At 42.9% G+C, this 27808-nt stretch overlaps 1 protein-coding gene and 2 non-coding genes across 6 annotated transcripts in view; 2 read left to right on the top strand and 1 right to left on the bottom strand.

Moving 5' to 3' along the window:
* Positions 1 to 27808, top strand: part of ABCG2 (ATP binding cassette subfamily G member 2 (JR blood group)) — a 142202-nt gene that overhangs the window by 9085 nt on the left and 105309 nt on the right. The gene's annotated exons all lie outside the window — the stretch shown is intronic.
* On the top strand, positions 18218 to 18343 carry LOC123573806 (U6atac minor spliceosomal RNA). The gene has a single exon (XR_006698538.1). It is a non-coding gene; the product is annotated as a U6atac minor spliceosomal RNA (small nuclear RNA).
* On the bottom strand, positions 22976 to 23083 carry LOC123573730 (U6 spliceosomal RNA). The gene has a single exon (XR_006698468.1). It is a non-coding gene; the product is annotated as a U6 spliceosomal RNA (small nuclear RNA).

Raw genomic sequence — 27808 nt, 5'->3', positions numbered from 1 at the left:
CAGCCAAACCATAAGATTCCTCCCCTGACCCCTCCCAAATCTCATGTCTTCACATTTCAAAACACAATCATGCCCTTCCAACAGTCCCCCAAAGTCTTAACTCATTCCAGCATTAACCCAAAAGTCCAAGTCCTAAGTCTTATCTGAGAAAAGGCAAGTCCTTTCCACCTATGAGCCTGTAAAATCAAAAGCAAATTAGTTACTTCCTATATACAATGGGGGTAACAGCATTAGGCAAATACACCCATTCCAAATGGGACAAATTAGCCACCTTAACCTTCCAAAATGATCTCTTTTGACTTCATGTCTCACATCCAAGTCACCCTGATGGAAGAGGTAGGTTCCCATGGCCTTGGGCAGCTCTTCCTCTGTTGCCTGTCAAGGTATAGCCCCCCCTTCCAGCTGCTTTCATGGCTGGTGTTGAGTGTCTGCAGCTTTTCCGGATGCACAGGGCAAGCTGTTGTTGGATCTGCCATTCTGGGGTCTGGAGGACGGTGGCCCACTTCTCATAGCTCCACTAGGCAGTGCCCCACTGGGGACTCTTGGGGCTCCAACTGCACATTTCCCTTCCACCCTGCCTGTATTAGTCCATTTTCACACTGCTGATAAAGACATACCTGACACTGGGCAATTTACAAAGGCAAGAGGTTCAATGGCAAACTCACAGTTCCACATGGTTGGGGAAGCCTCAATCATGGCAGAAGGCAAGGAGTAGCAAGTCACGTCTTACGTGGATGGTGGCAGGCAAACAGAGAGCTTGTGCAGGGAAACTCCTATTTTTTTAAACCCTCAGATCTCATGAGACTCATTCACTATCACGAGGACAGCGGCCCATGATTCAATTACCTCCCATCAGGTCCTTCCCACAACATGTGGGAATTCAAGATGAGATTTGGGTGGGGACACAGCCAAACCATATCACTGCCCTAGCAGAGGTTCTCCATGAAGGCTCTGCCCCAGAAGCAGACTTCTGTCTGGATGGCCAGGCATTCCTATACATTCTCCAAAATGTAGGTAGAGGTTCCCAGACTTCAATTCTTGACTTCTGCACATCTGCAGGCCCAACACCATATGGAAGCTGCCAAGGCGTGGGGCTTACACCCTCTGAGGCAATGGCCTGAGCTGTACGTTGGCCCCTTTTAGTCACAGATGGAGTGGCTGGGATGCAGGGCACCAAGTCCCAAGGCTGCACACAGCAAAAGGGCCCTGGACCCAGCCCAGGAAACCATATTTCCCTCCTAGGCCTCAGGGCCTGTGATGGGAGGGGCTGCTGTGAAGGTCTCCAACATGTGCTAGAGACATTTTCTCCATTGTCTTGGTGATTAACATTCAGCTCCTTGTTACTTATGCAAATTTATTCAGTGTGCTTGAATTTCTCCCCAGAAAATAGGGTTTCTTTTATATTGCATTGTCAGGCTGCAAATTTTCCAAACTTTTATGTTCTGCTTCCTCTTAAATGCTTTGCTGCTTAGAAATTTCTTCCACCAGATACCCTAAATCATCTCTCTCAAGTTCAAAGTTCCACAGATCTCTAGGGCAGGGGCAAAATGCCACCAGTCTTGTTGCATAGCAAGAGTGACCTTTACTCCAGTTCCCAACAAGTTCCTCATCTCCATCTAAGACTACCGCAGCCTGGACTTTATTGTCCATATCACTATCAGCATTTTGGTCAAAACCATTTAACAAGTCTCTAGGAAGTTCCAGACTTTCCCACATCCTCCCGTCTTCTGAGCCCTCCAAGTCTCTAGGAAGTTCCAAACTTTCCCACGTTTTCCTGTCTTCTTCTGAGCCCTACAAACTGTTCCAGTCTGCCTGTTACCCAGTTCCAAAGTCATTTCCACATTTTTGGGTATCCTTATAGCAGCAACCCACTCTCTGTGGTACCAATTTACTGTATTAGTCCATTTTCATGCTGCTATGAAAAAATACCTGAGACTGGGTAATTTATTTTTATTTATTTATTTATTTATTTTGAGACACAATTTCACTCTGTTGCCTAGGCTGGAGTGCAGTGGTGTGATCTCAGCTCACTGCAACCTCTGCCTCCCAGGTTCAAGCGATTCTTGTGCCTCAGCCTCCCTAGTAGCTGGGATTACAGGTGTGCACCACCACACCTGGCTAATTTTTGTATTATTAGTAGAGATGGGGTTTCACCACGTTGGTCAATCTGGTCTTGAATGCCTGACCTCAAGTGATCCACCCACCTCGGCCTCCCAAAGTGCTGGAATTACAGGCATGAGCCACTGGGCCGTCCAGAGTCTGGGCAATGTATAAAAGGAAGAGGTTTAATTGACTCACAGTTCTACAGGGCTGGAGAGGCCTCAGGAAACTTACAATCATGGCGGAAGGGGACGCAAACATGTCCTTCTTCACATGGTGTCAGGAAGAAGTGCCGAGCAAAGTGGGATGGGAAAGCCCTTTATAAAACCATCAGATGTCATGAGAACTTACTATCACAAGAAAAGCATGAGGGTAATCGCCCCCATGATTCAATTGCCTCCCACCAGGTCCCTTCCATGACACATGGAGATTATGGGAACTACAATTCAAGATGAGATTTGGGTAGGGACGTAGCCAAACCACATCACTGCTCTACTGTTCTCTGTCAGCCTACAGGAGGAAAAGCAAGGCTGACAGAAGGATGCTCCTTCAGGAGGAGGCAGCACTAAAAGCACTTTGAATCAAGATCAATGGGAAACCACCCCAATAAACACATTTTAGATGTTTTAGAAAAAGAAAGAAATACACAAACAAATAGAAAATAACAATTGTTGGCAAGAATGTGAAGAAATTGGAACTCTTGTGCACTGTTGGTGGAATGTAAAATGGTGTAGCTACTGTGGAGAACAGTACGGTGGTTCCTCAAAAAACTAAACACAGAATTACCATACAATCCCACAGTTTCACTTCTAGGTATATACCCAAAAGAACTGAAAGCAGGGACTCTGACAGATGTTTATACACCCATATACATAACAACGTTATTCACAACAGCCAAAAGTAGAAGCGACCCTAATCTTCATCAACTGTTGAATGAATGAACAAAATGTGGTATACACAGAGAATAGAAGATTATGCAGCCTCAAAAGGGATGAAAATTCTGACTGCAACATGAATGAACCTTGAAAACATTATGCTAAGAGAAATAAGGACAAATACCATATGATTCCACTCATATTAGGTACTGAGGATAGTTAAATTCATAGACACAGAAAGTAGAATGGTTGCCATTGGGGAGAGGGTGAAGAGTTGCTTAATGAGCAAGAAGTTTCAGTTTGGAAGATGAAAGAAGTTCTAGAGATGGATGGTAGTGATGGTTGCACAACAATGAATATACTTAATGCCATAAAACAGTACACTTAAAAATGATTTGAGCCTTTAATCCCAGCACTTTGGGAGGCCGAGGCAGGCAGATCACCTGAGGTCGGAAGTTCGAGACCAGCCAGACCAACATGCAGAAACACCGTGTCTACTAAAAATACAAAATTAGCCAGGTGTGGTGGTGTGTGCCTGTAATCCTAGCTACTTGGGAGGCTGAGGCAGGAGAATCACTTGAACTGGGGAGATGGAGGTTGTGGTGAGCCAAGATCACGCTATTGCACTCCAGCGGGGGCAACAAGAGTGAAACACTGTCTCAAAAAAAAAAAAAAAAAGATTTGAATGCTACATTTTTATATTATGAATATTTTACCACAGTAGAATAAAGTAAAACAACTCTACCCTCAGGTATTTGCATGCCTCCTACTTATTCTTCAGTTTTCTGCTTAAATAGCATGTCCTCAGGGAAGCTCTCCTATTGCTCTATATAATTTCCTTGTAGAACATATCACGATCTGAAATTACCTTTTTTATACATGCTATCATCTGTCTTCTCCATTAGAATATAAGCTTTTCCAGCATAAGATCTTTGCTTGATTCAAAACTGTACCCTAACACTTCGTTTTTGTCACATAGTAGATATTCAGTGAATACTTGTGGAACAATGCACTGAAAAAGAAAGGGTTCCACCTGGAGGTTGTATTAGTAAATGTACTCTGTGGCAATTTTAAATGTACAATACTCAAAAGTCAAAATCAAACTGAACATTTAAATTCAAAACAGTATTAGCCGTGATAGTGGAGAAGGCATGAAGAAAAGTGTACACGCACATCTGTGTAAAATATTTCCTGTCATGCACTTTTCACATCACCTCCCTGCTCAGGTTCCCAATTCCCAGGACCTCAGCAATTCCCTTATTTCCTTTCCATGTATCACCCGTTCACTTACCTACAGTCAATGGCTGCTTTGGTGCTACAATGCCAATGTGGAGTGATTGCAAAAAGAATGCATGGCCCACAAGCCTAAAATATTCACTATCTGGCCTTTTACAGAAAAAGTTTACCAACCAACCCATGACATAGGTAAAGATAACAGACTAGAGATATTGTCTACTCTTCTCTAAGAACTTTCATGATAGTCATTCAAGTCAATCAAGATATGTTTATTGGGATTGGAGACTATTATTCTAAGTAACTCAGGAATGGAAAACCAAACATTATATGTTCGTACGTTCTCACTCATAATTAGGGGCGAAGCTATGAGGTTGCAAAGGCATAAGGATGACACAGTGGACTTTGGGGACTCGGGGGAAAGGGTGGGAAGGGGGTAAGGGATAAAAGACTACAAATTGGGTTCAGTGTGTACTGCTCAGGTGATGAGTACACCAAAACTTCACAAATCACCACTAAAGAACTTACTCATGTAACCAAATACCACCTGTTCCCCAAATCTTAGGGAAATAAAAGATTAATTAAAAAACAAGAGAAATGTTTATCGAGTTCCTACTATGTTTCCAGCACTGTGTTAGTCACTGGAGATAGAACAATGAATGAAATAGAAATCCCTGCTGTTACGAAGCTCACCTTCTAGAGGGAGGAGGACAAATAATAAACAATAAACAAATAAATAATGTATATTAGACGGTGAGAGGATTACAGAGAGATGCATAGTAAGGAGTAATCAGGAAGGCAAAGAAAGGTTTTGCCATTTTAAACACAGTAATTGGGGTAGGCCTTGTTAAGAGGTTGACATTTGAGCAAATATTTGAAGAAAGACTGAGAGGGAATGAAGAGACCATCTGGGAGGAAAGTATTTCAGGTAGAGGGAACGGAGGCAGGAACATGTCTAGTGTTCTAGAGAAACACCTGGGAAACCAGTGTGGATAGCAGAAACATTCCACCTGGGTCCTCACACTCATGTGTTCCTTTTTTTTTTTTTTTTTTTTTTTAACTTTTAGAAACATAGTCTTACTCTGTCACCCAGTCTGGAGTGCAGTGGTGTGATCATAGCTCACTGCAGCCTCAAACACCTGGGCTCACGCAATCCTTCCACCTCAATCTCCAAGTAGTTGGGACTACCGGAACGTGCTACTGTGCACTGCTAATATTGTATTTTTAGAGTCTGAGTCTATGCTGCCCAGGGTGGTCTTGAACTCCTGGCTTCAAGAGACTCTGCTGCCTCAGCTTCCCAGAGTGCTAGGATTACAGGCGTGAGCCACCATGCTTAGTCCCATGCATACATGCATTCTTTTTTTTTTTTTTTTTTTTTAAGGCAGGGTCTCACTCTGTTGCCCAGGCTGGAGTGCTGTGGTGTGATCTTGGCTCACTGCAACCTCCACCTACCGGGTTCAAGCAATTCTCCCACCTCAGCCTCCTGAGTAGCTGGGACTATAGGCACACACCACCACACCCAGCTAATTTTTGTATTTTTGTAGAGATCAGGTTTCACCACGTTGGCCAGGCTGGTCTTGAACTCCTGACCTAAAGTGATCTGCCCGCCTCGGTCTTACAAAGTGCTGAGATTACAGATATGAGCCACCACACCTGGCCTCCGTGCAGTCTTGTTATGTGCAAATATTGACTGCTGGTTTAAGGTATCTTCCCCTTCCTGTAGGACAACATCCCAACTTTGCAGGGTATCCCCGCTCACACTACAATTGAGCCTTAAGCCAATTCACTGTTTTATCAAGCCAGCTGCTCTGTAAGATCTAGGTATATACGGAATTTTGAGAATATGAGACCTCTTTTACCATAATATATGCCCGTGATCACAGACAATATTATACGCAATATTAAAGCAACAGATAAGGCATTCTATAACTTCATAATAGTGGTATTAGTAGAAGCTCTGCAGGCAGGGAATAAAATGTAAAATTAAAAAAATTTTTTTTTTTTTTGAGACGGAGTCTTGTACCGTCACCCAGGCTAGAGTGCAGTGGCATGATCTTGGCTCACTGCAACCTCCGCCTCCCGGGTTCAAGTGATGCTCCTGCCTCAGCCTCCCGAGTAGCTGGGATTACATGTGACCACCGCCACGTCCAGCTAATCTTTGTATTTTTAGTAGAGAGGGGAGTTTCACCATGTTGGCCAGGCTGATCTTGAACTCCTGACCTCAGGTGATCCGCCCTCCTCGGCCTCCCAAAGTGCTGGAATTACAGGTGTGAACCACGGCGCTCGGCCACAGTGCAAAATTTTATCCAGAACATGTAGCTATTCCTGAGAAGATAAAGGGCTGTTCCTTTTATGTTGGGAAGAGTTCACACAATCAGCTACTACTAGGTGGCCATCTGGTCACCCCAGACAATAGTGCCTTATCAGCGGCTTAGTGTTGACTTCAGCTTTTGGTCAACGGGACTTTCAGCAGTAGGTATAGTCAGAGCAGCCTTGGTGAGGGAAAACCATGTTATTAGCTCACACGTAACTTCCTTCCATGCTGGCACAATTTGTACACGGAGCCACTGAACAAGCACTGGGATACCTGAAGAAAGAGGCTTACTGACATTCACAAAATAGGTCATCTTGATCATCTGATTTTTGAGAACCTCCACCATCGTGATACAATCTACTGGATATATATGGGGCACACAAATATTCCCACCCTCTGTGTCCATTCCAAAAGGTCCATGCATAGTCCACCTAATCACCAATTTTTCAATTAGTTTTTTTCAAGTCTCCAGCCAGCCAGCCAATCCACTAGCCATGGCTCATAAGTCATCACAGATCTTTGTGCCTTAAGCCATGAAGTAAACAACCAGATATATCACTCAAGGTTCTATCCACAGGGAGGAATTCCCTTCAGCACAATCTTTAACAGTCACGCCTAAGTGGGTTTAACAGTCACGCCGAAGTATAGTCGTCCCCTTCTTGTCAGTGTCAGCATCATTTTCAGATCCATAATGCGCAAGCTAGCCCCCATAACAAAGAAATACCCTGCCCAAAATGTCAGTAGGGCCACGGTTGAGAGAAACACTGGCTTGAAGGAAGATTCATGGTCTTCTTCGGTAGATGGAGGAGCTTTCAGTCTCTGAACTGACACAGGTCTGGGAATTAGGTACAATGCACGGTTTGGCAACTCAAGTTAGGGTTCTGCCTAACGGACCTAGATTTTTTCTGTCTAGATGTTAAGCAGCATCTTAGGAAGCAGTGAATTAATGATTTTTCAGGACCCCATCATCCATTAGCCCTTGCCAGAGGGCTCAGCAGATCAAAGCAGTCTGATTACTATTCCATCTCTGTGGTTTACTGTGGTAGTGGCACCATGTTGTCCCTAACAGTGAAGCTACTACCTGGCCTTTGACATGCCAGGACCCCATTATTCCCACTGAAATGAAAGCACACATTTTCACTGCAGCCTCATCCAGCAACACCTCTGACCTATAGTGCTCCTTGAGGATGCTAGTCTCTGGCTCACTAGTGCATTTCCTCATGTCTTAGTGAAAGGAGAGTTTTTTTAATCTTCCCAGAAGAGTCAAGTTAGTAAATGGCTGAGAAGATTGATCATAATGGACCCAGTTCTATTTCCCTGAATTTTCTAACCCATTGTCTGTAATATGTTAGGGAATTTTTGGCATTTCAATCTCATTAACTCCAGACTATCATTGAGTCCAGGCTTTCATTGGCTAACCTTTTCAGACTGTTAAAACCATCCTCGGTACTCCAGCCAACATTCTATATTCTAAATCCTGGGGGAGTACACCCAGGTCAATTAATTTGGCTTGAATATTATACTTTATCCCCATTGGTCCAACACCCTTATAATTTATACTCTCAGCTCTTCCCCAGTCCTCTTCTGATATATGGCAAAATCATGCAATTCTCTCTTTTTTTTTTTTCCAAATTGTTTTTTAAGACTGTCTCACTCTGTCACCCAGGCTGGAGTGCAGTGACATAATCATGGCTCACTGAAACCTCAATGTCCTGGGCTCAAGTGATCCTCCTGCCTCAGCCTCCCATATAGCTGGGACTACAGGTGTGCACCACTGTGCATGGCTAATAATTTTTTTAATTTTTGTAGACCAGGCATTGTGGCTCTCACCTGTAATCCCAACACTTTGGGAGGCCAAGGCAGGAGAATCACTTGAGCCCAGGAGTTGAGACCAACCTAGGCAACATAGCAAGACCTAATCTGTACAAAACAAATGAACTAACTAACAAAAACAGATTTGAGTGTGGTGGGATGTACCTCTGGTCCCAGCTACTTGGGAGGCTGAGATGGGAGAATCGTTACAAAAAATTTTTTTCTGTAGAGGTGGGACCTTTGTTGCCCAGGCTGGTCTTGAACTCCTGGGCTCAAGTGATCCTCCTGCCTCAGCCTCCCAAAGTGCTGAGATTAACGGCATGAGCCACCACACCTGGCCCAACTCTCTTAGTATATAGATTCTCTCTCCTCCTAGAGGAGACCTGTACTCTCTCTGGCATATTGTTCCAGTTATCTACCCCTACCTAACAAACCACTGTAAAACTGAAAGGCTTAAAACAATTTGTCGTATGTCTCATCGTTCCAATTGGAGTGGATTTGAGAGAGAATGGGGGAGGGACTGGAGAAGTGAGTATCTTTTGAAGAGTTTTGTTGTAAAAGAGCACAAAACAATAGGGCAGTAGTTGGAAGAAGATGTGGAATCAAGAGGAATATTTTTAAGGATAGGGGAAATAAATAACAGTGGGCCTGTGGTGGTAATCCCAGCACTTTGGGAAGCTGAAGCGGGTAGACTGCTTGAGCCCAAGAGTTTGAGACCAGCCTGGGCAACACAGCAAGACCTTGTCTCAACAAAAAATACAGAAATTAGCCAGGCATGGTAGTGTGCACCTGTAGTCCCAGCTACTCAGGAGGCTGAGGTGGGAGGACAACTTGTGCCCAGGAGTTCAAGGCTTCAGTGAGCTATGATCAAAACATTGCACTCTAACCTGGGCGACAGAATGAGACTCTATTCTCCCCCCAAAAAAATTAATAAAGGATGCTAGGTGTGGTGGCTCACGCCTGTAATACCAGCACTTTGGGAGGCTGAGGCAGGTGGATCACAAGGTCAGGAGATCAAGACCATCCTTGCCAACATGGTGAAACCCCGTCTCTACTAAAATACAAAAAATGAGCTGGGCGTGGTGGCATGTGCCTATAGTTCCAGCTACTTGGGAGGCTGAGGCAGGGGAATCACTTGAACCCCGGAGGTGGAGGTTGCAGTGAGCCAAGATCGCACCACTGCACTCCATCCAGCCTGGCGACAGAGCAAGACTCCATCTCAAAAACAAACAAACGAAAAAGAAATATAGCATATTTATACTGTGGGGAAATACATCAGTGGAGAGGAATATATATATATATGCATGCAATGATATAGAAGAGAAAGGGGAAAAGTGCTGTTATTGAGTTAGGAAAAAGGGGATGGGACTTCATGCAAAGTAGAGACATTGCCTTAGGCCTTAGTAACATGGACAGTTCCTCTAGGGTAGGGTAATAGGAGAGAAGGCAGAGGATGCCAGTGGGTGGGCAGATACGGTGAACAGAATCTGAAGTTCTCTTTTGCTTACTTCAATTTTCTCAGTCAAGTAGGACATAAGGTTATCATCTGAGAATGACTATGGGAGGGGAAAGATGAAAATGTGACAGGGTTGAAATAGGAAATAGAAGAGTGAATGGGCTAGGGAAGTACAGTATGAGTTATCAGGCATTGTTGAGGGTCCTGGCATTGAGATTCTTGATCATGAATTTAAAATCAGATAATTACAGGTCTTGGTGGTTCAGGCCAGTAATCCCAACAGTTTGAAAGACTAAAGCGGGAAGATTGCTTGAGCCCAGGAGTTTGAGACCAGCCTGGGCAATACAGTGAGACCCCATCCCTACAAAGAATTTTTAAAAATTAACTGGGTGTGGTGGCATTCATCGGTAGTCCCAGCTACTCAGGAGGCTGTGGTGGGAGGGTCATTTGGGCCCTGGAGTTCAAAGACTGAAGTGGGCTGAGATCTTGCTACTGTACTGTCCAGCCTGGGTCACAGGGCGAAACCCTGTCTCAAAAAAACTAAAAATTCAAACATAAGATCAAATAATTTATTATTATTACGTGTTTTTCTCCACCCACGTTCAACTGCAGGGGTACAGGCACAGAGCGGGGGTGGGGACAGGAATTTAATGAGGGTTTGTGGTTTGCCAAGCAAGTGACAAAGCAAAAGGGGAGCAGAGGAGCTGAGGGCGTTTGCAAGGATATAATTATAATGATCATGGAATTTCGGCAGGTATGGTGACTAAAGAAAGCAGTGAGGGGTGAGGCACAGTGAAATACTGGCATAATTAATGGATTGTAGGCCCTGGTGGAGGAAGGTCAAAGGTTTGCCGGAGTTGGGTTACCAGAGGGGTTTAGGTGGAAAGACAGACTATGCTTACAAATTCTATGGCATGACCTACAAGTACATAGCTAAGGGAGGGTGGAGAACAAGATCACTGGAGGAGAGAAGTTCAAAGTAGTCAGAGGCCAGAGTGCTGGGGAGATCGTTTTCGGAGATACAGAATTCACCAAGAATTAAGACAGAAGTAGTGTCACAGAGAGTGACAGTACCAGGAACTACAATTACTGATACATGCAGGAGATGGTTCTGAAATCTGAAGATGGCAGCAACCATGCAGAGGTAGTCAGTGTTAAAGTGTAATGACATGAAATTCAAAGCTGAGATCTTCTGGGGAAAGTTATTAGATGATCCACTTTGGGATGTTCGTATTTTTTGGTAGTTTCTCACCTCAGAATAAGCAATATCAGAATGTGAAATTTTAACCACAAGAGGGCGCTGGAGTCCAGAAAATTATTCCTTTTGGTTTTCGCCTAAAGCTAGGGCAATCATACCTTTGAGAGAGGAAGAGGACACTACTAATAATTATTTGGGGGCAATATGTGTAAATTGGGACATAGGCTCATACTTTCTCCTACACTATATAAGCATGGGCAATTTAAGAATGAACGAGCTGTGCACCAAAAGCTCTAATTCTCATAAATCACTCGAAATGCTTTTGACTTGCAATCAGGTAAGAGAAAAATGGCCAAACTTGATTTTATCTGGAAGAGAGGATTGAGAAAGACTTTCCCCTCTGGCCCACATCTCTAGTTATATTTATTGCTTATCCCATTTTTCCCTTTAGTGCAGTACCAGTTTGACTGTATTTTCAAGTTAAGAGAATTACTGTTTTCCCTAAAGTATCTCAGTCATTTGAAAGTAAAGAGTTCGCGGCTGGGCACATTGGCTCACGCCTGTAATCCCAGCACTTTAGGAGGCCAAGACGGACAGATCACGTGATCAGGAGATCGAGCCCATCCTAGCTAACACGGTGAAACCCCGTCTCTACTTAAAATACAAAAAAATTACCCAGGCGTGGTGGTGTACTCCTGTAGTCGCACCTACTTGGGTGTCTGAGGCAGAAGAATCGCTTGAACCTAGGAGGCGGAGGTTGCAGTGAGCCGAGATCACACTATTGCACTCCAGCCTGGACAACAGAGTGAGACTCCATCTCAAAAAGAAAATTAAAACGATAACATGATGACGATCATAAAGATGGAAATAACAGACACTGGGGTCTCCAAAAGTGGGGGGGCAGGGGTTGAACAATTACCTATCAGGTACAATGTTCACTATTTGGACACTGGGTACACTAGAAGCTCAGTCCCCACCAGTATGCAATCTACTCACGTAACAAACAAGCACATGCAACCCCAAATCTAAAATACAATAATTTTAAAAATACACAATGAAAATGGCTTTTGTTAAGTCCCGTTTAGCACATTCTCTCCTTAATTAGCCACACTACTCTCTCTTCTTCTTCTTTTATATTTTATTTTATTTATTTATTTTTTTTTAGGGACCAGGTCTCTCTGTGTTGCGCGGGCTAGAGTGCAGTGGCCAATCCCTGGTGCAGTCACAGGGCACTACAGCCTGGAGATCCTGGCCCCGAGAAATCTTCTCACCTCATCCTCCTGAGTAGCTGGGAATACAGGGGCAGAACACTGCATCTGTGCCTCTTCTGAACAAATGCAGATAAAATCAACTCTGGCTTCTGTTATTCCTTGAAAAAAAATGTATGTATGGACCAGGTATGGTGGCTTATGCCTGTCCTTCCAGCATTTTGGGAAGAAGCTAGGAGTTCGAGACCTGTGTGGGCAACAAAGCAAGACTGTCTCTATAAAATATTAGCCAGTTATGGTGGCAAGTGCCTATATTCCCAGGTACTCAGGAGGCTGAGTTTGAGGCTGCAGTGAGCTATGATTGTACCACTGCACTCCAGCCTGGGCAACAGAGCAAGATCCCATCTCTAAAAAAAAGTATGTATTTACAGCTTCCAGCACACTTTTAACCATATGGGGCTTATTTCTACCATTCTTTTTGCTTTAGAACAACATCCTTCATCCTCACTGAATGGGATGAATGTAAATAGCACCTCAAGAAAATAAGGAGAAGGTAAGGCTGCTGGGGAGAGCATTTCAAAATAAACTACAAATAGATTTTACAATTTATTTTACTCCCCTTCAACGAACACAAAAATATTGCCTTACTAGCCAGGCACAGTGGTGCCTGCCTGCAGTCCCAGCCACTGGAGGCTGAGGCAGGAAGGTTGCTTGAGCTCAGGAGTTCCAGTCCCACTTAGGCAACATAGAGAGGCACTGTCTTAAACGTATATACGTGTGTGTGTGTGTGTGTGTGTAGGATTACTTACATTACTTACACCTTTAACCTAATTGTATCTAATTCAATCAAAACACATTTTATTACCAACTTATATGTGCATTAGGATTCTACACCTGTAGAAATACCCACAAGGTAATAGTCTTATACAGGATGATTAGGTTGTTTTGTTTTGTTTTATAAGACACATCTTTAAGATGCATTCAGCCGGGCGAGGTGGCGGGCACCTGTATTCCCAGCTACTCCGGAGGCTGAGGCAGGAGAATGGTGTAAACCTGGGAGGCGGAGCTTGCAGTGAGCTGAGATCCGGCCACTGCACTCCAGCCTGGGTGACAGAGCGAGACTCTGTCTCAAAAAAAAAAAAAAAAAAGAAAAGAAAAAGATGTATTCAAAGAGGGATCTACCACTAGGGTACAAAAGCAAAAAACGTATTCAGTCAAAAATAACTGAGTCAAAAATAACTGGCAACTGGGGAAAATGGTGAATAGCAGAGAGGACTCTGTTTATTAGTTTTATCTTTAGGTTATCTTTGGCAAAGGAAGAGCATAGTATATTGCTACTACCATGTAGCTTGAATCTAAAACTTATCATCACTTATTATTTTACATAACATTGCTACCACCAGCACAACCCCTGCCAATCAAACTGAAAAAAATATTTTCTTTCACTTAAAATGTTTATTTTTTACTTATAGAAAGAGGTATGAACTTTGTTTTTTGTTTTTGTTTTGTGTTTTTTTTTTAGAAACGGAGTCTCACTCTCACCCATGCTGGAGTGCAGTGGCATGACCTCAGCTCACTGCAGCCTCCAGCTCCCAGGTTCAAGCAATTCTTCTGCCTCCTGAGTAGCTGGGATTACAGGTGCTCACCACCACGCCCGGCTAATTTTTGTATTTTAGTAGAGATGAGATTTCCCCATGTTGGCCAGGCTGGTCTTGAACTCCTGACCTCAGGTGGTCTACCTGCCTCAGCCTCTCAAAGTGCTGGGATTACAGGCATGAGCCACCACGCCTGGCCTGGATTTTGTTTTTATTTATTTTGTTTTTGGTTTTTTGTTTTTTGTTTTTTGTTTGTTTGTTTGTTTGTTTTTGAGATGGAGTCTCACTCTGTCGCCCAGGCTGGAGCGCAGTGGTGCGATCTCTGCTCACTGCAACCTCTGCCTCCCAGGTTCAAGTGATTCTTGTGCCTCAGTCTCCCAAGTAGCTGGAATTGCAGGTGCGTGCCACGACACTCGGCTAATTTTTGTATTTTTGGTAGAGACAGGGTTTCGCCATGTTGGCCAGTCTGGTATTGAACTGACCTCAAGTGATCCGACTGCCTCAGCCTCCCAAAGTGCTGAGATTATAGGCTTAAGCCACTGCACCCGGCCAAGGTATGAACTGTTTTGTTTTGTTCTTTTGAGACAGTCTCACTCTGTCACCCAGGCTGGAGTGCAGAGGTATGATCTCGCCTCACTGTAATCTCCGCCTCCCAGGTTAAGACCAATTTTGTCAGTTCAATTTCAAATGTTATAATTAAATAAGTAATTTAGGCTTTTGATTTAAAGTTGCAATACTACAAGTTTGACGTACTTAAAATAAGTAAGGTTGGCCATGTTTATGATTTCAATCTATTTGCTTTGTCTGGGTTGCTTGAGCACTTGGGAAAGTTTAGTTTTTTAAATTAGAAAATGGAAGTACCTTGTATGCAGAAAAAAGTTAACAGAGCAGATCTGTTTGAGGCTGCTGTCCTTAGAAAGGCCTGCTTTTGAGTTTGATTCTTAGGGAGCATCTGGAAGTTGCTTCACAGTGTCCCTAGTTATCAGTTAACTGATAAGGATGGATCACACACTTGCTTTCTTTCCTTCTGAGACTCTGAAATTTCGGTTTCAGAGTGTATCTACATGACCAGCCCTCCTAAAAACCTTGGGCCCTAAGTCTCTAGTGGAGTTCCCCGGGCCAAAGTATTGCACACATGTTGCATTTTCATTGCTGGGGGAAGTGTGTGCTCTGTGTGACCCTTCATGGGAAGGAGAGAGCTTGAGGAAGCTTGCCCATAGATTTCTCCAGACTCTCTCTATAGCTTTCCCTGAGTGGTGGCTCACGCCTGTAATCCCAGCACTTTGAGAGGCTGAGGCAGGTAGATCACCTGAGGTCAGGAGTTCGAGACCAGCCTGGTCAACATGGTGAAATCCCATCTCTATCATCCAGCTGTGTATCCTTGCAACGTTGTTATAATAGTAATAAATCTTAGCTGTGAGTAGAATGGTTATATATACTGAATTATGTAAATTGTTTCAGTGAATCTCTGAACATGGAGGTGGTCTAGGGCAATCCCAATGACACTCTAAGGAACTGGATGTTTTAAACTTCCAAGTACAGTTTAAAGTATTTGGAAATGTTTAATGAACTAAGATTATAAATTAGACCAAACCATTATTGAGAGATACCTTGGAAGTGAATACTGAAATTTGCTACACTTACTGATAGAGCAATCATATTTGTACACTGAATTTACAGCCCTAAGAAAAAGTAGTCTTCAATTTACAACTTTAATTATCAAATATTAATTTCTAAAATCCACATAAACATTTGAATAGACTTTTCAGCCAACAAAAATATCCCTCATTGTGCCCTGACAGAGATATTGAAAAAAACCAAAATGAGGTTGGGTGCAGTGGCTATGCCTGTAATTCCAGCACTCTGGGAGGCTCAGGTGGGAGGATTGTTTGAGCTTAGAAGTTCGAGACTAGCCCACATAACATAGTGAGACCTCGTCTCTACTAAAAGTAAAAAAATTAGCCAGGTATACCAGGGCATGCCTATATTCTCCACTAGGGAGGCTGAAGCAGGAGGACTGCTTGAATCCAGGAGTGCAAGGCTGCAGTGAGCTGAGATTATGCCACTGCACTCGAGCTCTGGGTGACACAGCAAGACACTGTCTCAAGAGAAGAAAAAGAAAAATATCCCTCGAGGAGATCAAAAAAGCTCAAAATTAATATATCTCATCACCCAATAGCAGACTTCTTGTCCTCGCACAGAAAGACTTTTTTTCCAGTTGTCCACAGTTTCATGTCACTAAGATTTCAGTTAAAAAGAAGGAGACTAGGATGTAGACCTGTGTATGCCACTTCATAGGAAACCATATTATACCACTTTACAGATTCTGCCTCTGATGATAATGTTAAAATGTGATTTTAAAAAAATCAGTAAGTAGGAAGTCCAATTGAACTCATGTAATAGCTGGTAACTCTGTAGTGTTAAAAGCCCAGAAAAAGTTAATAAAAGCTCATCTTTCTAGTCCTTTAATATTCTTTTTTTTTTTTTTTTTTTTTTTTTTTTTTTTTTTTTTTTTTTTTTTTTGAGACGGAGTCTCGCTGTGTCTCCCAGGCTGGAGTGCAGTGGCGTGATCTCGGCTCACTGCAAGCTCCGCCTCCCGGGTTCACGCCATTCTCCCGCCTCAGCCTCCCAAGTAGCTGAGACTACAGGTGCCTGCCACCACGCCCGGCTAGTTTTTTGTATTTTTAGTAGAGACGGGGTTTCACCATGTTAGCCAGGATAGTCTCGATCTCCTGACCTCGTGATCCACCCGCCTCGGCCTCCCAAAGTGCTGGGATTACAGGCTTGAGCCACCGCGCCTGGCCCTCCTTTAATATTCTTTAATGTTTTAGAGATTTCTCCATTGGATTATGAAGAGTGTGGCAGGGGTCTCAAGTAAAGCAGTAAATACTTGTTATGCATAAAGTAAATACTTGTTATGCATAAAAATGCACTGCTTTGAGACTGGGCGCAGTGACTCACACGTGTAATCCCAGCACTTTGGGAGGCCAAAGTGGGTGGATCACCTGAGGTCAGGAGTTGGAGACCAGCCTGGCCAACATGGCGAAACCCCGTCTCTACTGAAAATATACAAATTAGCTGCGTGTGGTGGTGCATGCCTGTAGTTACAGCTACTTGGGAGGCTGAGGCAGGAGAATCACCTGAGCCCAGGAGGCAGAGGTTGCGGTGAGTTGAAACTGTGTCACTGCACTCCAGTCTGGGTGACAGAGTGTGACTCTGTCTCAAACAACAACAACAAAACACTGCTTTGTGAACTGCAGTTTAATGAGAAAACAGGGACTTTCTCCTATACCTACCATTGTACCTGGCACTCAGTAAATCCAGTATATATTTGTTCAATGAATGGAAGAGATCATGATGTATAATAGTTGTGAGAATAAGATGTAAACATTTCTAAAATGAAATGGTTTTGGAGATAGAAAAGAGTCATTAAATGATAAGCTGCTAAATGAATAGAAGTGAGAATGTTAACAAAACACCAGGGGTTTGGTCTAGGGTCCTGCTGCTCACCACACAGAAAGCCAATCACTGAGACAAGTATTGCTAAGGAAGAAGGCTTTAATTGGGTGCTGCAGCTGAGGAGATACAGGCTCAGTCTCAAATCCTTCTCCCTGACCAGCTAAAATTAGGGGTTTATATAGCAGAGAAGAAATGCAACAATGTGTAGGAAAATAGGAACTGGGGAGGCCTAAGGAAGCAATCCTGATGAATAAGGGGTCTGGTGTCTCATTGTCTGGATGTGACGGTCTGGTGAGTTTCAGTTCTTTGATACTTTTTGAGAGGCCTGGGGGTTCTTTCCTGAGGAAAGAACTCAGATAAAACAAATATAAGTCTTTTTTTTTTTTTTTTTTGAGACGGAGACTCGCTCTGTCGCCCAGGCTGGAGTGCAGTGGCCAGATCTCAGCTCACTGCAAGCTCCGCCTCCTGGGTTCACGCCATTCTCCTGCCTCAGCCTCCCGAGTAGCTGGGACTACAGGCGCCCACCACCGCGCCCGGCTAGTTTTTTGTATTTTTAGTAGAGACGGGGTTTCACCGTGTTAGCCAGGATGGTCTCGATCTCCTGACCTCGTGATCCGCCCGTCTCGGCCTCCCAAACAAATATAAGTCTTAAACTTTAAGACCAGCAGGGTCAATTTCTATGTTTATACAAAAAAAACCTGTCTATAGGATTATTGGGTTCATTGTTTCAAGAATAAATATTAAGAGCTCAAAGGAAGATGAGAACACTGTGGGCTAGAGTGGTAGTGAAGCAAGGCTTCATGGAGAAGGTGGGCCTGGATCTAGGTATGAAAATTAATACATTGGTTTTAAAAATATGACAACAGGGAACAGCACAAGTAGCAAGAGTGTGAACAAAGGATGGAAGTGAGAAAGTAAGAGGCATGATTGTGAGATGCCTAAGTGTCTTAGAAAAGAAGAGTGGGGAGTGCTGTATGAAAGGAGAGAAGGTTAACACTTCTCTTGACAAGGATGGAAGAGACCCTCGGGCCTGACAACAAGCTTACAGTTAAGGCATTGCCACCCACTTCATGGCATCCAACTATCATTTTTATTATTTTGTTGTAATGAAACAACTACAAAAAAATTAAAAAAAAAAAAAAAAAGGAGAAGAGTGGAGAAAGGCTGTGTAGCATCAGGATGTGGTGGCCGTGCTTCCAAGGGTCAGGAGTTTGGACTTGATTCATTTATTTTTTTTAAGACAGGGGCTTGCTCTTTTGCCCAGGCTGGTGCTGAACTCCTGGCTTCAAGCAAAGCTCTCACCTTGGCCTCCCAAAATGCTGGGATTACAGGTCACCGCACCTGGCCAGGACTTGATTCTTTCAGTTGGGAGAAGAACTAGCAGATTTTCAACAGGCAACAATATGAAGAAAGAGTTTGATCGTTCTGGAATAAAGATTATACTGGAGACAGGGTACAGGACAGTTTAGGTTGGTTTAGAGAACAAAGTATTGTTGGCAGAGACTAGCTTGGAAGACAGCCCAGATATAAAATGATAAAGGGTGGCTGGGTGCGGTGGCTCGCTCCTGTAATTCCAGCACTTTGGGAGGCTGAGGCGGGTGGATCATGAGGTCAAGAGATCGACACCATCCTGGCCAACATGGAGAAACCCCATCTCTACTTAAAATACAAAAATTAGCCAGGCATGGTGGTGTGCACCTGTAGTCCCAGCTACTCGGGAAGCTGAGGCAGGAGAACGGCGTGAATCCAGGAGGCAGAGGTTGCAGTGAGCCAAGATTGTGCCACTGCACTCCAGCCTGGGCAACAGAGTGAGACTCTGTCTCAAAAAAATAAATAAATAAATAAATAAAATGATAAAGGGCTAAGATAAAGTAAGGTTAGAGGTTATGGAGAGAGACAAATTCCTCAAACATTGTAAAGGAAGGACTGATGGGACATACAAAGGATAAGAGTAACTTTATGAAAGTGGAACAGAATGGTAAGTTTTCAGAATAAAGTGTACATCTATGGGTCATTTATATTATAGTTTTTACTTTTAATGCCAAGTTAGTTGGAGTCTCTATGTATATGGAAAGGTAGTGTGAAAAGAAAAGTTTAGATCCCTACTTTTTCAGAGAAAACAACTTTCAAAACATAATTGGAACACATATCTTAGGGGTTTAATGCTTATGCATTTTAAGATTAAGATTGTCCTGAGACTTGGAAGAGGAATCTGCTGGTGTGTTTGGAAGACTTTTCAATAATTTTGTAGGGAAAAGCCCAAGTACTAACATCTTTAGTGATTTCACCACACTGTCAAGTTCTCTGCCAGTGGAATTTGAAGGAAATAAAACTACAGGAATTCATCAGAGATTTCCTAGTGTGCCCCTGTTGGTAGACGTGCTTCAGGAAAAGGTGAACAGCTCCTGGCCAAAGAGGAAGCAGCTTTCAGAAAACAAAGCCAAGAATAAGAATTGGCAGTACTCTCAAGACACTGAGCAACATTGTTCAAGACACTCTGGTCTTCCTGTTTTGTGGGATTTGCAAATATATTTTGCACTTAACTGGCAAATATTTTGGCAGCATAGGACTTTAGGTTCAAGTATATTTTTATGCAGCACCCACCTACTCTAATAATGAAATTCAAATATTCCCATCCTAATCCCCACTGTCTCCAAAACAATACAATTAATCCTTCTCTGATGGAGAGAATGACAAATTCCCTTCTGCCAAAAGCAACCACTCTTCTTTTTCCTTTAAAACACTGTCAACTATCTCCCTTTATTTTAAGGCAACAGAACAAACAAAATAAAATGAAGCTTTCTTGCATTACCAAGTAAGGCTAACTGATCTAGGATCTAAAATACGCTGAAGATGTGCAAAACTTGTGCGTACACTTGGAACTGTTGGCGACTGTGAGTGAGTATTTTATGCCTATGCTCTTGGTTATATGGAGCTTGCAGTGAGCTGAGATCCGGCCACTGCACTCCAGCTTGGGCGACAGAGCGAGACTCCGTCTCAAAAAAAAAAAAAAAAAAAGAAAAAAAAAGAAAGAATATCTATAGCAAAGTTATTCTCCACGTCCAAATGGCACACTAAATATATATCATCAATATTATATGTTCTGCAGCAGACAACTGCCTGGCTTGAATTCTTTTTGTTTGTTTGTTTGAGATGGAGTCTTGCTCTGTTGCCAGGATGGAGTGCAGTGGCATGATCTCAGCTCGCTGCAACCTGCGCCTCCCAGGTTCAAGCGACTATCCTGCCTCAGCCTCCCTAGTAGCTGGGACTACAGGCGCCTGTCACCATGCCTTTTGTGTTTTTAGTAGAGACGGGGTTTCACCATGTTGGCCGGGATATTCTCGATCTCTTGACCTTGTGATCCGCCCGCCTCGGCCTCCCAAACTGCTGGGATTACAGGCGTGAGCCACCGCGCCCGGCCAGCTTGAATTCTTTACAGCTGAGGTGTGTAGGTCTTTGCGAAGCAAACAAAATCATTTTCTACTTGAAGAAAAGAACTAGAGAAACAGAAGAGGAAAGAGAAAATTTGCAAAGTGATTAAAAAGGAATAATTGTATGTAGAGAGTTACCTTTTCTTTTCAAGTTTGGAACTGACATACCTTTGGTCCAGCTGTGACTTTAAGTTTTTCTGGTACGAAAGTAGAGAGTAAGTATCTCAGGGTAATCTGTAAAAAAAAAAAAAATCTTGTGCCACTGGAATAATTTTACTCCGATAATATCAGAAAAATTTAGTTGCCCCTTTGCCTTCTCATGTTTAAGGAAAGTCTTAAACATGAGTTTAAGTTTCTTTTTTTTTTTTTTTGAAACAGAGTTTTGCTCTTGTCACCCAGGCTGGAGTGCAATGGTATGATCTCGGCTCACTGCACCCTCTGCCTCCTGGGTTCAAGCGATTCTCCTGCCTCAGCTTCCCAAGCAGCTGGGATTACAGGTGCCCACCACCACGCCCAACTAATTTTTGTATTTTTAGTAGAGACAGGGTTTCGTCATTTTGGCCAGGCTAGTCTCGAACTAGCAGGTGACCCACCTGCCTCGGCCTCCCAAAGTGCTGGGATTACAGGCATGAGCCACCGCACCTGGCCTAAGATTTTTAGGCAAACCTCTCAAGTTATATTTAAGCTCCAATATTCGAACATTCTAATTAAACCCCTTTGAATAAACAGTTCTACATTTTGTTAACTATGGAAACCAGCCGTGACTGTCAGGTTGTTGGGGCCCTGGATCATTGAATTCAGCTACTAGAATCCACTTGTCATTAACAGTTTACAAAACCAAAAAGAACAGGGGAGTATTCCTTTCTCTGGTCTTTCCCTTGGTTCTTTCATCTTTCGCCTCCTCCTGAATTCCATCCCCTGCTCTCTTCTCACCTCTCCAGTTCCTGAGTAATTTGCAATACAATCTTTTAATTACCCTCAATGTTTTATTGGTTTTAAGTTGGAACCCCATTAAACTGACATTTTGCTGAACACTAGTTTCATTAAATTAAAGAATAATTTGTGACTTAATAGCAGGCTAAATAAAACATTTTTAATTAATTAATTTACATCTATTTAAATGGAAACCTACCCTATTAGTGCAAAGAATTTGGGTGGAAGGGAAAGAGAAAAGGTAAAGTACAGAGTTCTATGCTAGTAAACTATTGAAACAAATATTTCTAAAAATATAATCTCTCGAATGTATTTTATTATTTATTTACTATTTTTAGAGACAGGGGCCTGGCTGGAGTGCAGTGGTGTAATCAAGGCTCACTGTAACCTCCAACTCCTGGGCTCCAGTGATCCTCCTGCCTCAGCCTCCTGAGTAGCTAGGATTACAGGTGTGTACTACTGAGACAACCAAGTATAAAGGGGTCCCCGGACAACCTCTGACCAGCCTGTACACTGGGAGAATGAGGTGGAAGTTTGAGCCCTTTGCAGTGGGGAGGAGCCTGGACTCTCTCCTGTTCTAGGGTGGTAACCTGTGATTCAATCTGTGAGGCGAGAGACCAGCTAGTAGGACTCTCACTTTGTTTTCAGTCCCTGTTTCCCCTTTTTCCTTTTCACCCAATAAATTCCGTTTTTCTCACCCTTCAAAATGTCTGCAAGCCTAATCTTTACTGGTTGTGTGACAAGGACCCTAAGAAGAAAGTCCTACAACACTACCATGCCCAGCTAATTTATATATATATATATATATAGTTGTAGAGATGGGGTGCTCCTGTGTTGCACTGGTAGGTCTTGAGCTCCTGGCCTCAAGCACTTCCCCTGCCTTGGCCTCCCAAGGTGATGGGATTACAGATGTGAGTCATCACATAAAGCCTAGACTCTCAAATTTTTTGGTGGAAAGTTGACGGGGGACATTATGAGATTTTATCCATTAGTAGCAGATTAGATGGCAGCCCATGGAATACTGCCATTGATAAGGCCCTTTGAGGTAAGCAAAATGATACTTCACCGATATTCATTCTGTGATCTTGGCTTCTAAGACCTCTCTTTAGATTTTGCTGAATTTTAAAATTGCCTGGGGGAGCTTTTAAAAATCCCAAAGCCCAGGCCACACTCATACCAATTAAATCAGAATTTCTTCTGATTCATACTGGAGACTCCAGTATGCAGATAGTTTGAGGACCAGTACTTCTTAATACTTAATGTACATATGAATGACTTGTGGCTCTTGACGAACTTGCAGGTTTTGAGTGTAGGCCTATACTGAGGCGCAAGATTCTGCATGTTTTAAAAATGTGTTTTTATTAGATATGGAACACTTCACAAATTTGTGTATTGTCTTTGTGTAGGGGGGCATGCTCATCTTCTCTGAATTGTTCCAATTTTAGTGTATGTGCTCTCAAAGCAAGCACAGACACTGCATTTCTAACCAGCTCCCAGGTGAAGCCCACAATGGTCCTCCCTGGTCCTTGAGTAGCTAGGGAGTTAGGAAGTATTCCCTCTATTTCTGTCTCCTAAAAGACATTATAAAGAACTTGTGGCCTGGCGTGGTAGCTCACACCTGTAATCCCAGCACTTTGGGAGGCTGAGGTGGGTGGATCATGAGGTCAGGAGATCGAGACCATCCTGGCTAACACAGTGAAACCCCGTCTCTACTAAAAACACAAAAAATTAGCCGGGCGTGGTGGCGGGCGCCTGTAGTCCCAGCTACTTGGGAGGCTGAGGCAGGAGAATGGCGTGAACCAGGAGGCGGAGCTTGCAGTGAGCCGAGATCATGCCACAGCACTCCAGCCTGGGTGGCAGAGCGAGACTCCGTCGCAAAAAAAAAAAAGAACTTGTACAGCTGCTTCTTTAAATATTTGATATAATTTGCCAGTGACTCTCTCTGGGGCTAGGGACTTTCTGTTTTGGAAGTTTATTAATTATTGATTCAATTTTTAAAATAATCCTGGATCTTTACAGATTGTCTAATTTGTGTGTGTGAATTTTGGCAGATTGCGTCTTTCAAGGAATTGGTCCATTACATCTAGGTTATCAAATTTGTGAGAATAGTTTTGTTACTATCCTTTTAATGTCTATAGGGTCTTTAAGTGATGGCCACTCTTTTTTTAAAGAAACTTTTACTGACACGGCCTTTCTTTATGCAGCTTTCATTTTCTGACCTTTATTGATTTTCTGACCTTTATCAATTTTCTTCTCTTTGAAGAACATCTTTTGGCCAGACATGGTGGCCAATGCCTGTAATCCCAGCGCTTTAGGAGGTTTGAGGTGGGAGGATCACTTGAGGCCAAGAGTTCGAAACCAGGCTGTCCAACATAGTGAGACCATGTCTCCAATTTTTTTTGTTTGTTTGAGACAAAGTCTCACTATGTTGCCCAGGCTGAAGTGCACAGGCGTGATCAGGGCTCACTGCAGACTTGACCTCCCAGGCTCAAGTGATCCTCCCACCTCAGGCCCGCAAGTAGCCAGGACTACCAGTGTGTGTGTCACCACACCTGGCTAATTTTTTTATTTTTAGTAGAGATGGGGTTTTGCCATGTTGCCCAGGCTGGTTTTGAATTCCTGAGCTCAAGTGATCTGCGCACTTCAGCCTCCCAAATTGCTGGGATTACAGGCATGAGCCACCATGCTGGGCCTTCTATTTAAAAAATAAAATAAAGTAAAATAACTTTTAAAAAACACTTCTGCAAGACAGATGAACTGACAACAAATTCCCTTGATATTTATTTGTCTGAGAAAGTCTATTTCTTCTTTAAATCTGAAGGAAAATTTTACAGTATACAGAATTCTAACTTGGTGTTATTTTTCTACCAACGTGTTAAATATACTGCATTTTCTTCCTGCTTGCATGGTTTCTAATAAGTCAGATATAATTCTTATCTTTGTTTCTCTATAGAGAATATTAAGAATATTTTTCCCCTCTGGCTTCATTGAAGATTTTCTATCTTTGATATTCTGTAGTTTGAATATGATATACCTATGTGTAATTTACTTGGGATTTATTCTTCCTGGTATTCTTTGAGTTTCCTGAATCGGTAGTTTAGTATCTAACATTAATTTGGGAGAAACTCTTAGTTCATAATTGCTTCAAATATTGTTTTTGGCTGGGCGCAGTGGCTCACACCTGTAATTCTAGCACTTCGGGAGGCTGAGGTGGGTAGATCACCTGAGGTCAGGAGTTTGAGACCAGCCTGGCCAACATGGTGAAACCCCGTCTTTACTAAGAATACAAAAATTAGTTGGGCGTGGTGGCAGGAGCGTGTTATTCCAGCTATTAGGGAGGCTGAGGCAGGAGAATCACTTGAATCCAGGAGGCAGAGGTTGCAGTGAACAAAGATTATACCACTGCACTCCAGCCTGGGCAACAGAGTGAGATTCTGTCTCAAAAATAAAACACACACACACACACACACACACACACACACACACACACACACACAGTTTTTGTTCCTTTCTCTCTTTCTGTAAGTTATATATTTTTAATCGTCCCGCAGTTCTTGAATATTTTGCTCCCCCTTTTTTGGGTCTTTTTTCTCTTTGCTTTTCAATTTCTACTGAACATCCTCAAGCTCAGAGAATCTTTCCTCAGCTGTGTTTAGTCACCTCATAAGTTCATGAATAGCAATCTTCATAGTGTTTTTAATCTCTAGCATTTTTTTTACTCTTTCTCAGAATTTCCATCTGTCTTATTACATGCCATCTACTTTATCCACTGGAGCTTTCAATTGTTTATTTTTCTTTTTTCTTTTTCTTTTTTAGAGGCATAGTCTCACTTTGTCACCCAGGCTGGAATGCAGTGACATGATCATAGCTCACTGCAGCCTCAAACTCCTGGGCTCAAGTCATCCTCCTGCCTCAGCTTTCTGAGCACCTGGGACTACAGACATGCACCACTGTGTCTGGGTATTTTTTGTAGTTTTTGTAGTGATTGGATCTCGCTGTGTTCTGCAGGGTAGTCTCGAACTCCTAGCTTCAACTGATTTTCCTGCCTGGGCGTCCCAAAGTGCTGGGGTTATAGGTGTAAGCCATCATGCCCAGCTTATTTGTTTATTTTTATTTTTGGAGATGGAGTCTCGCTCTGTCACCCAGGCTGAAGTGCAGTGGCACAATCTCAGCTTACTGCATCCTCTGCCTCCTAGGTTCAAGCTATTCTCCTATCGCAGCCTCCTGAGTAGCTGGGATTATAGGCATGCGCCACTATGCCCAGCTAATTTTTCATATTTTTAGTAGATGGAGTTTCACCATGTTGGCCAGGTTGGTCTTGAAGTCCAAACCTCAGGTTATCCACCCACCTTGGCCTCCCAAAGTGCTGGGATTACAGGGATGGGCCACCATGACCAGCTGGAAACAAATGATTTTTTTTTTTTTTTGAGACAGTCTTGCTCTGTCACTCAGGCTGGAGTGCAGTGGGGTGATCTCAGCTCACTGCACCTGTGCCTCCCATGTTCAAGCAATTCTCATGCCTCATCCTGCCAAGTAGCTGGGATTATAGGCATACGCCACCATGCCAGGCTAATTTTTGTATTCTTAGTAGAGACGGTTTCACCATGTTGGTGAGGCTGGTCTTGAACTCCTGGCCTGCTATTTATTTTTTGAGACAGGGTCTCACTGTATCACCCAGACTGGAGTGCAGTAATGTAATTATAGCTCACTAACCTCAAACCCCAGGTCCCGACTGATCCACCTGCCTCAGTCTCCCAAGTAGCTAGGACTACAGCCACATGCCAGCCCACCCAGCTCATTTAAAATTTTTTTTAGTTTTTAATTTAATTTAATTTAATTTTGAGACAGGGTCTCACTCTGTTGCTCAGCTGGAGTGCAGTCACGTGATCACTGCTCACTGCAGCCTTGACTTCTCCAGGCTCAGGGGATTTTCCTACCTCAGCCTCCTGAGTAGCTAGCACTATAGGTATATGCTACCATGCCCAGCTAATTTATGTATTTTTTGTAGAAAGAAGGTTTTGCCATGTTGCCCAGGCTGGTTTTGAACTCCTGCACTCAAGCAGTCCTTCCACCTCAGCCTCCCAATATGGTGGGATTATAGGTGTGAGCTACTATGCCTGGCGCCATTAGAGCTTTTATCATATTAATCATAGTTGTTTTTAATTCCCACTCTGATAATTCTACCCTTCCTAAAATATCTGTGTCTGGTTCTAGTGCTCTGTTTGTCCAAACTCTTTTTTGCCTTTTAGTATGCCTTGTATTTTTTTGTTGTTGTTGAAAGCCAGACATGATGTACTGAGTAAAAAGAACTCTAGTAGCTAGGCCTTTCCTGATGTGGTGGTGAGCGGGGGTGGTGGGTAGGGGGTAATATTCTACAGTCCTGTGATTAGGTCTTGGTTTTTAAGTAAGCCTGTGCCTCTAGGCTGTGAACTTCATAGTGCCTCTCAGTCTCCCCAACCTTCCACCTTAAATAGGACAGGATGGCTGGAGGGGTTTGGAGTTGGGTATTTCCTTTCACCGAGGTCATTTAAGTGCTCATCAAACCTCAATAGGTTAGCCTCTGATAAGATAGTTTCTCTTAAAGGCAGGTCTTCTTAAGAAGAACAGAATGTTCTGGTGTATTTAAAAATGGTTAATTTTCCCCTGCGCAGTCTGATGCTAAAGGAGATTTTTTTTTTTTTAATCTTCAGTGTAAGAGCATCATAAAGTTCCAGGAGGTAAAACGTGGGCCCAGAAATGATCTTTTCAGTATGCTAGTGCTGATGAGATTCATAGTTGCTGATTTATAATAATTTATGAATCACAAGTAATTGAAGTATGAATCAGAATGGCAATTTATTGGTTTTCTTATGGGCATTCCTATGACTGAGATACTCAAGTTTCTTCCACAAGCAAACTTACCAGATTTTTTAAAAAAGCAGATGCACTTGAGAGCTTTTGCATCAAAGAATGGAAAATCCTTGTGTGAAGCTGTCTCCATTCATAACAGAAAAACTTCCTTATGCCTGGAAATTTTATATTGCCCTGATTCAGTGTTAAAAGTGTAGTTACGTATTCTCAGATTCTGGTAATTGTGATTAAAAATAATTAAGACACCACTTATGGGATGATTATTCTGTACTAGGAACAAGGAACAATGCTAAGCACTTAATCCTCACAAAATCTTTGTAGGTAAAGATGAGTACATTTTGGTA

Source organism: Macaca fascicularis, chromosome 5, assembly GCF_037993035.2.
Source record: "Macaca fascicularis isolate 582-1 chromosome 5, T2T-MFA8v1.1".
NCBI classification, from domain to species: domain Eukaryota; kingdom Metazoa; phylum Chordata; class Mammalia; order Primates; family Cercopithecidae; genus Macaca; species Macaca fascicularis.
The sequence above is the reverse complement of the archived record's forward strand: the minus strand, read 5'-3'. Positions and strand labels throughout refer to the sequence as shown.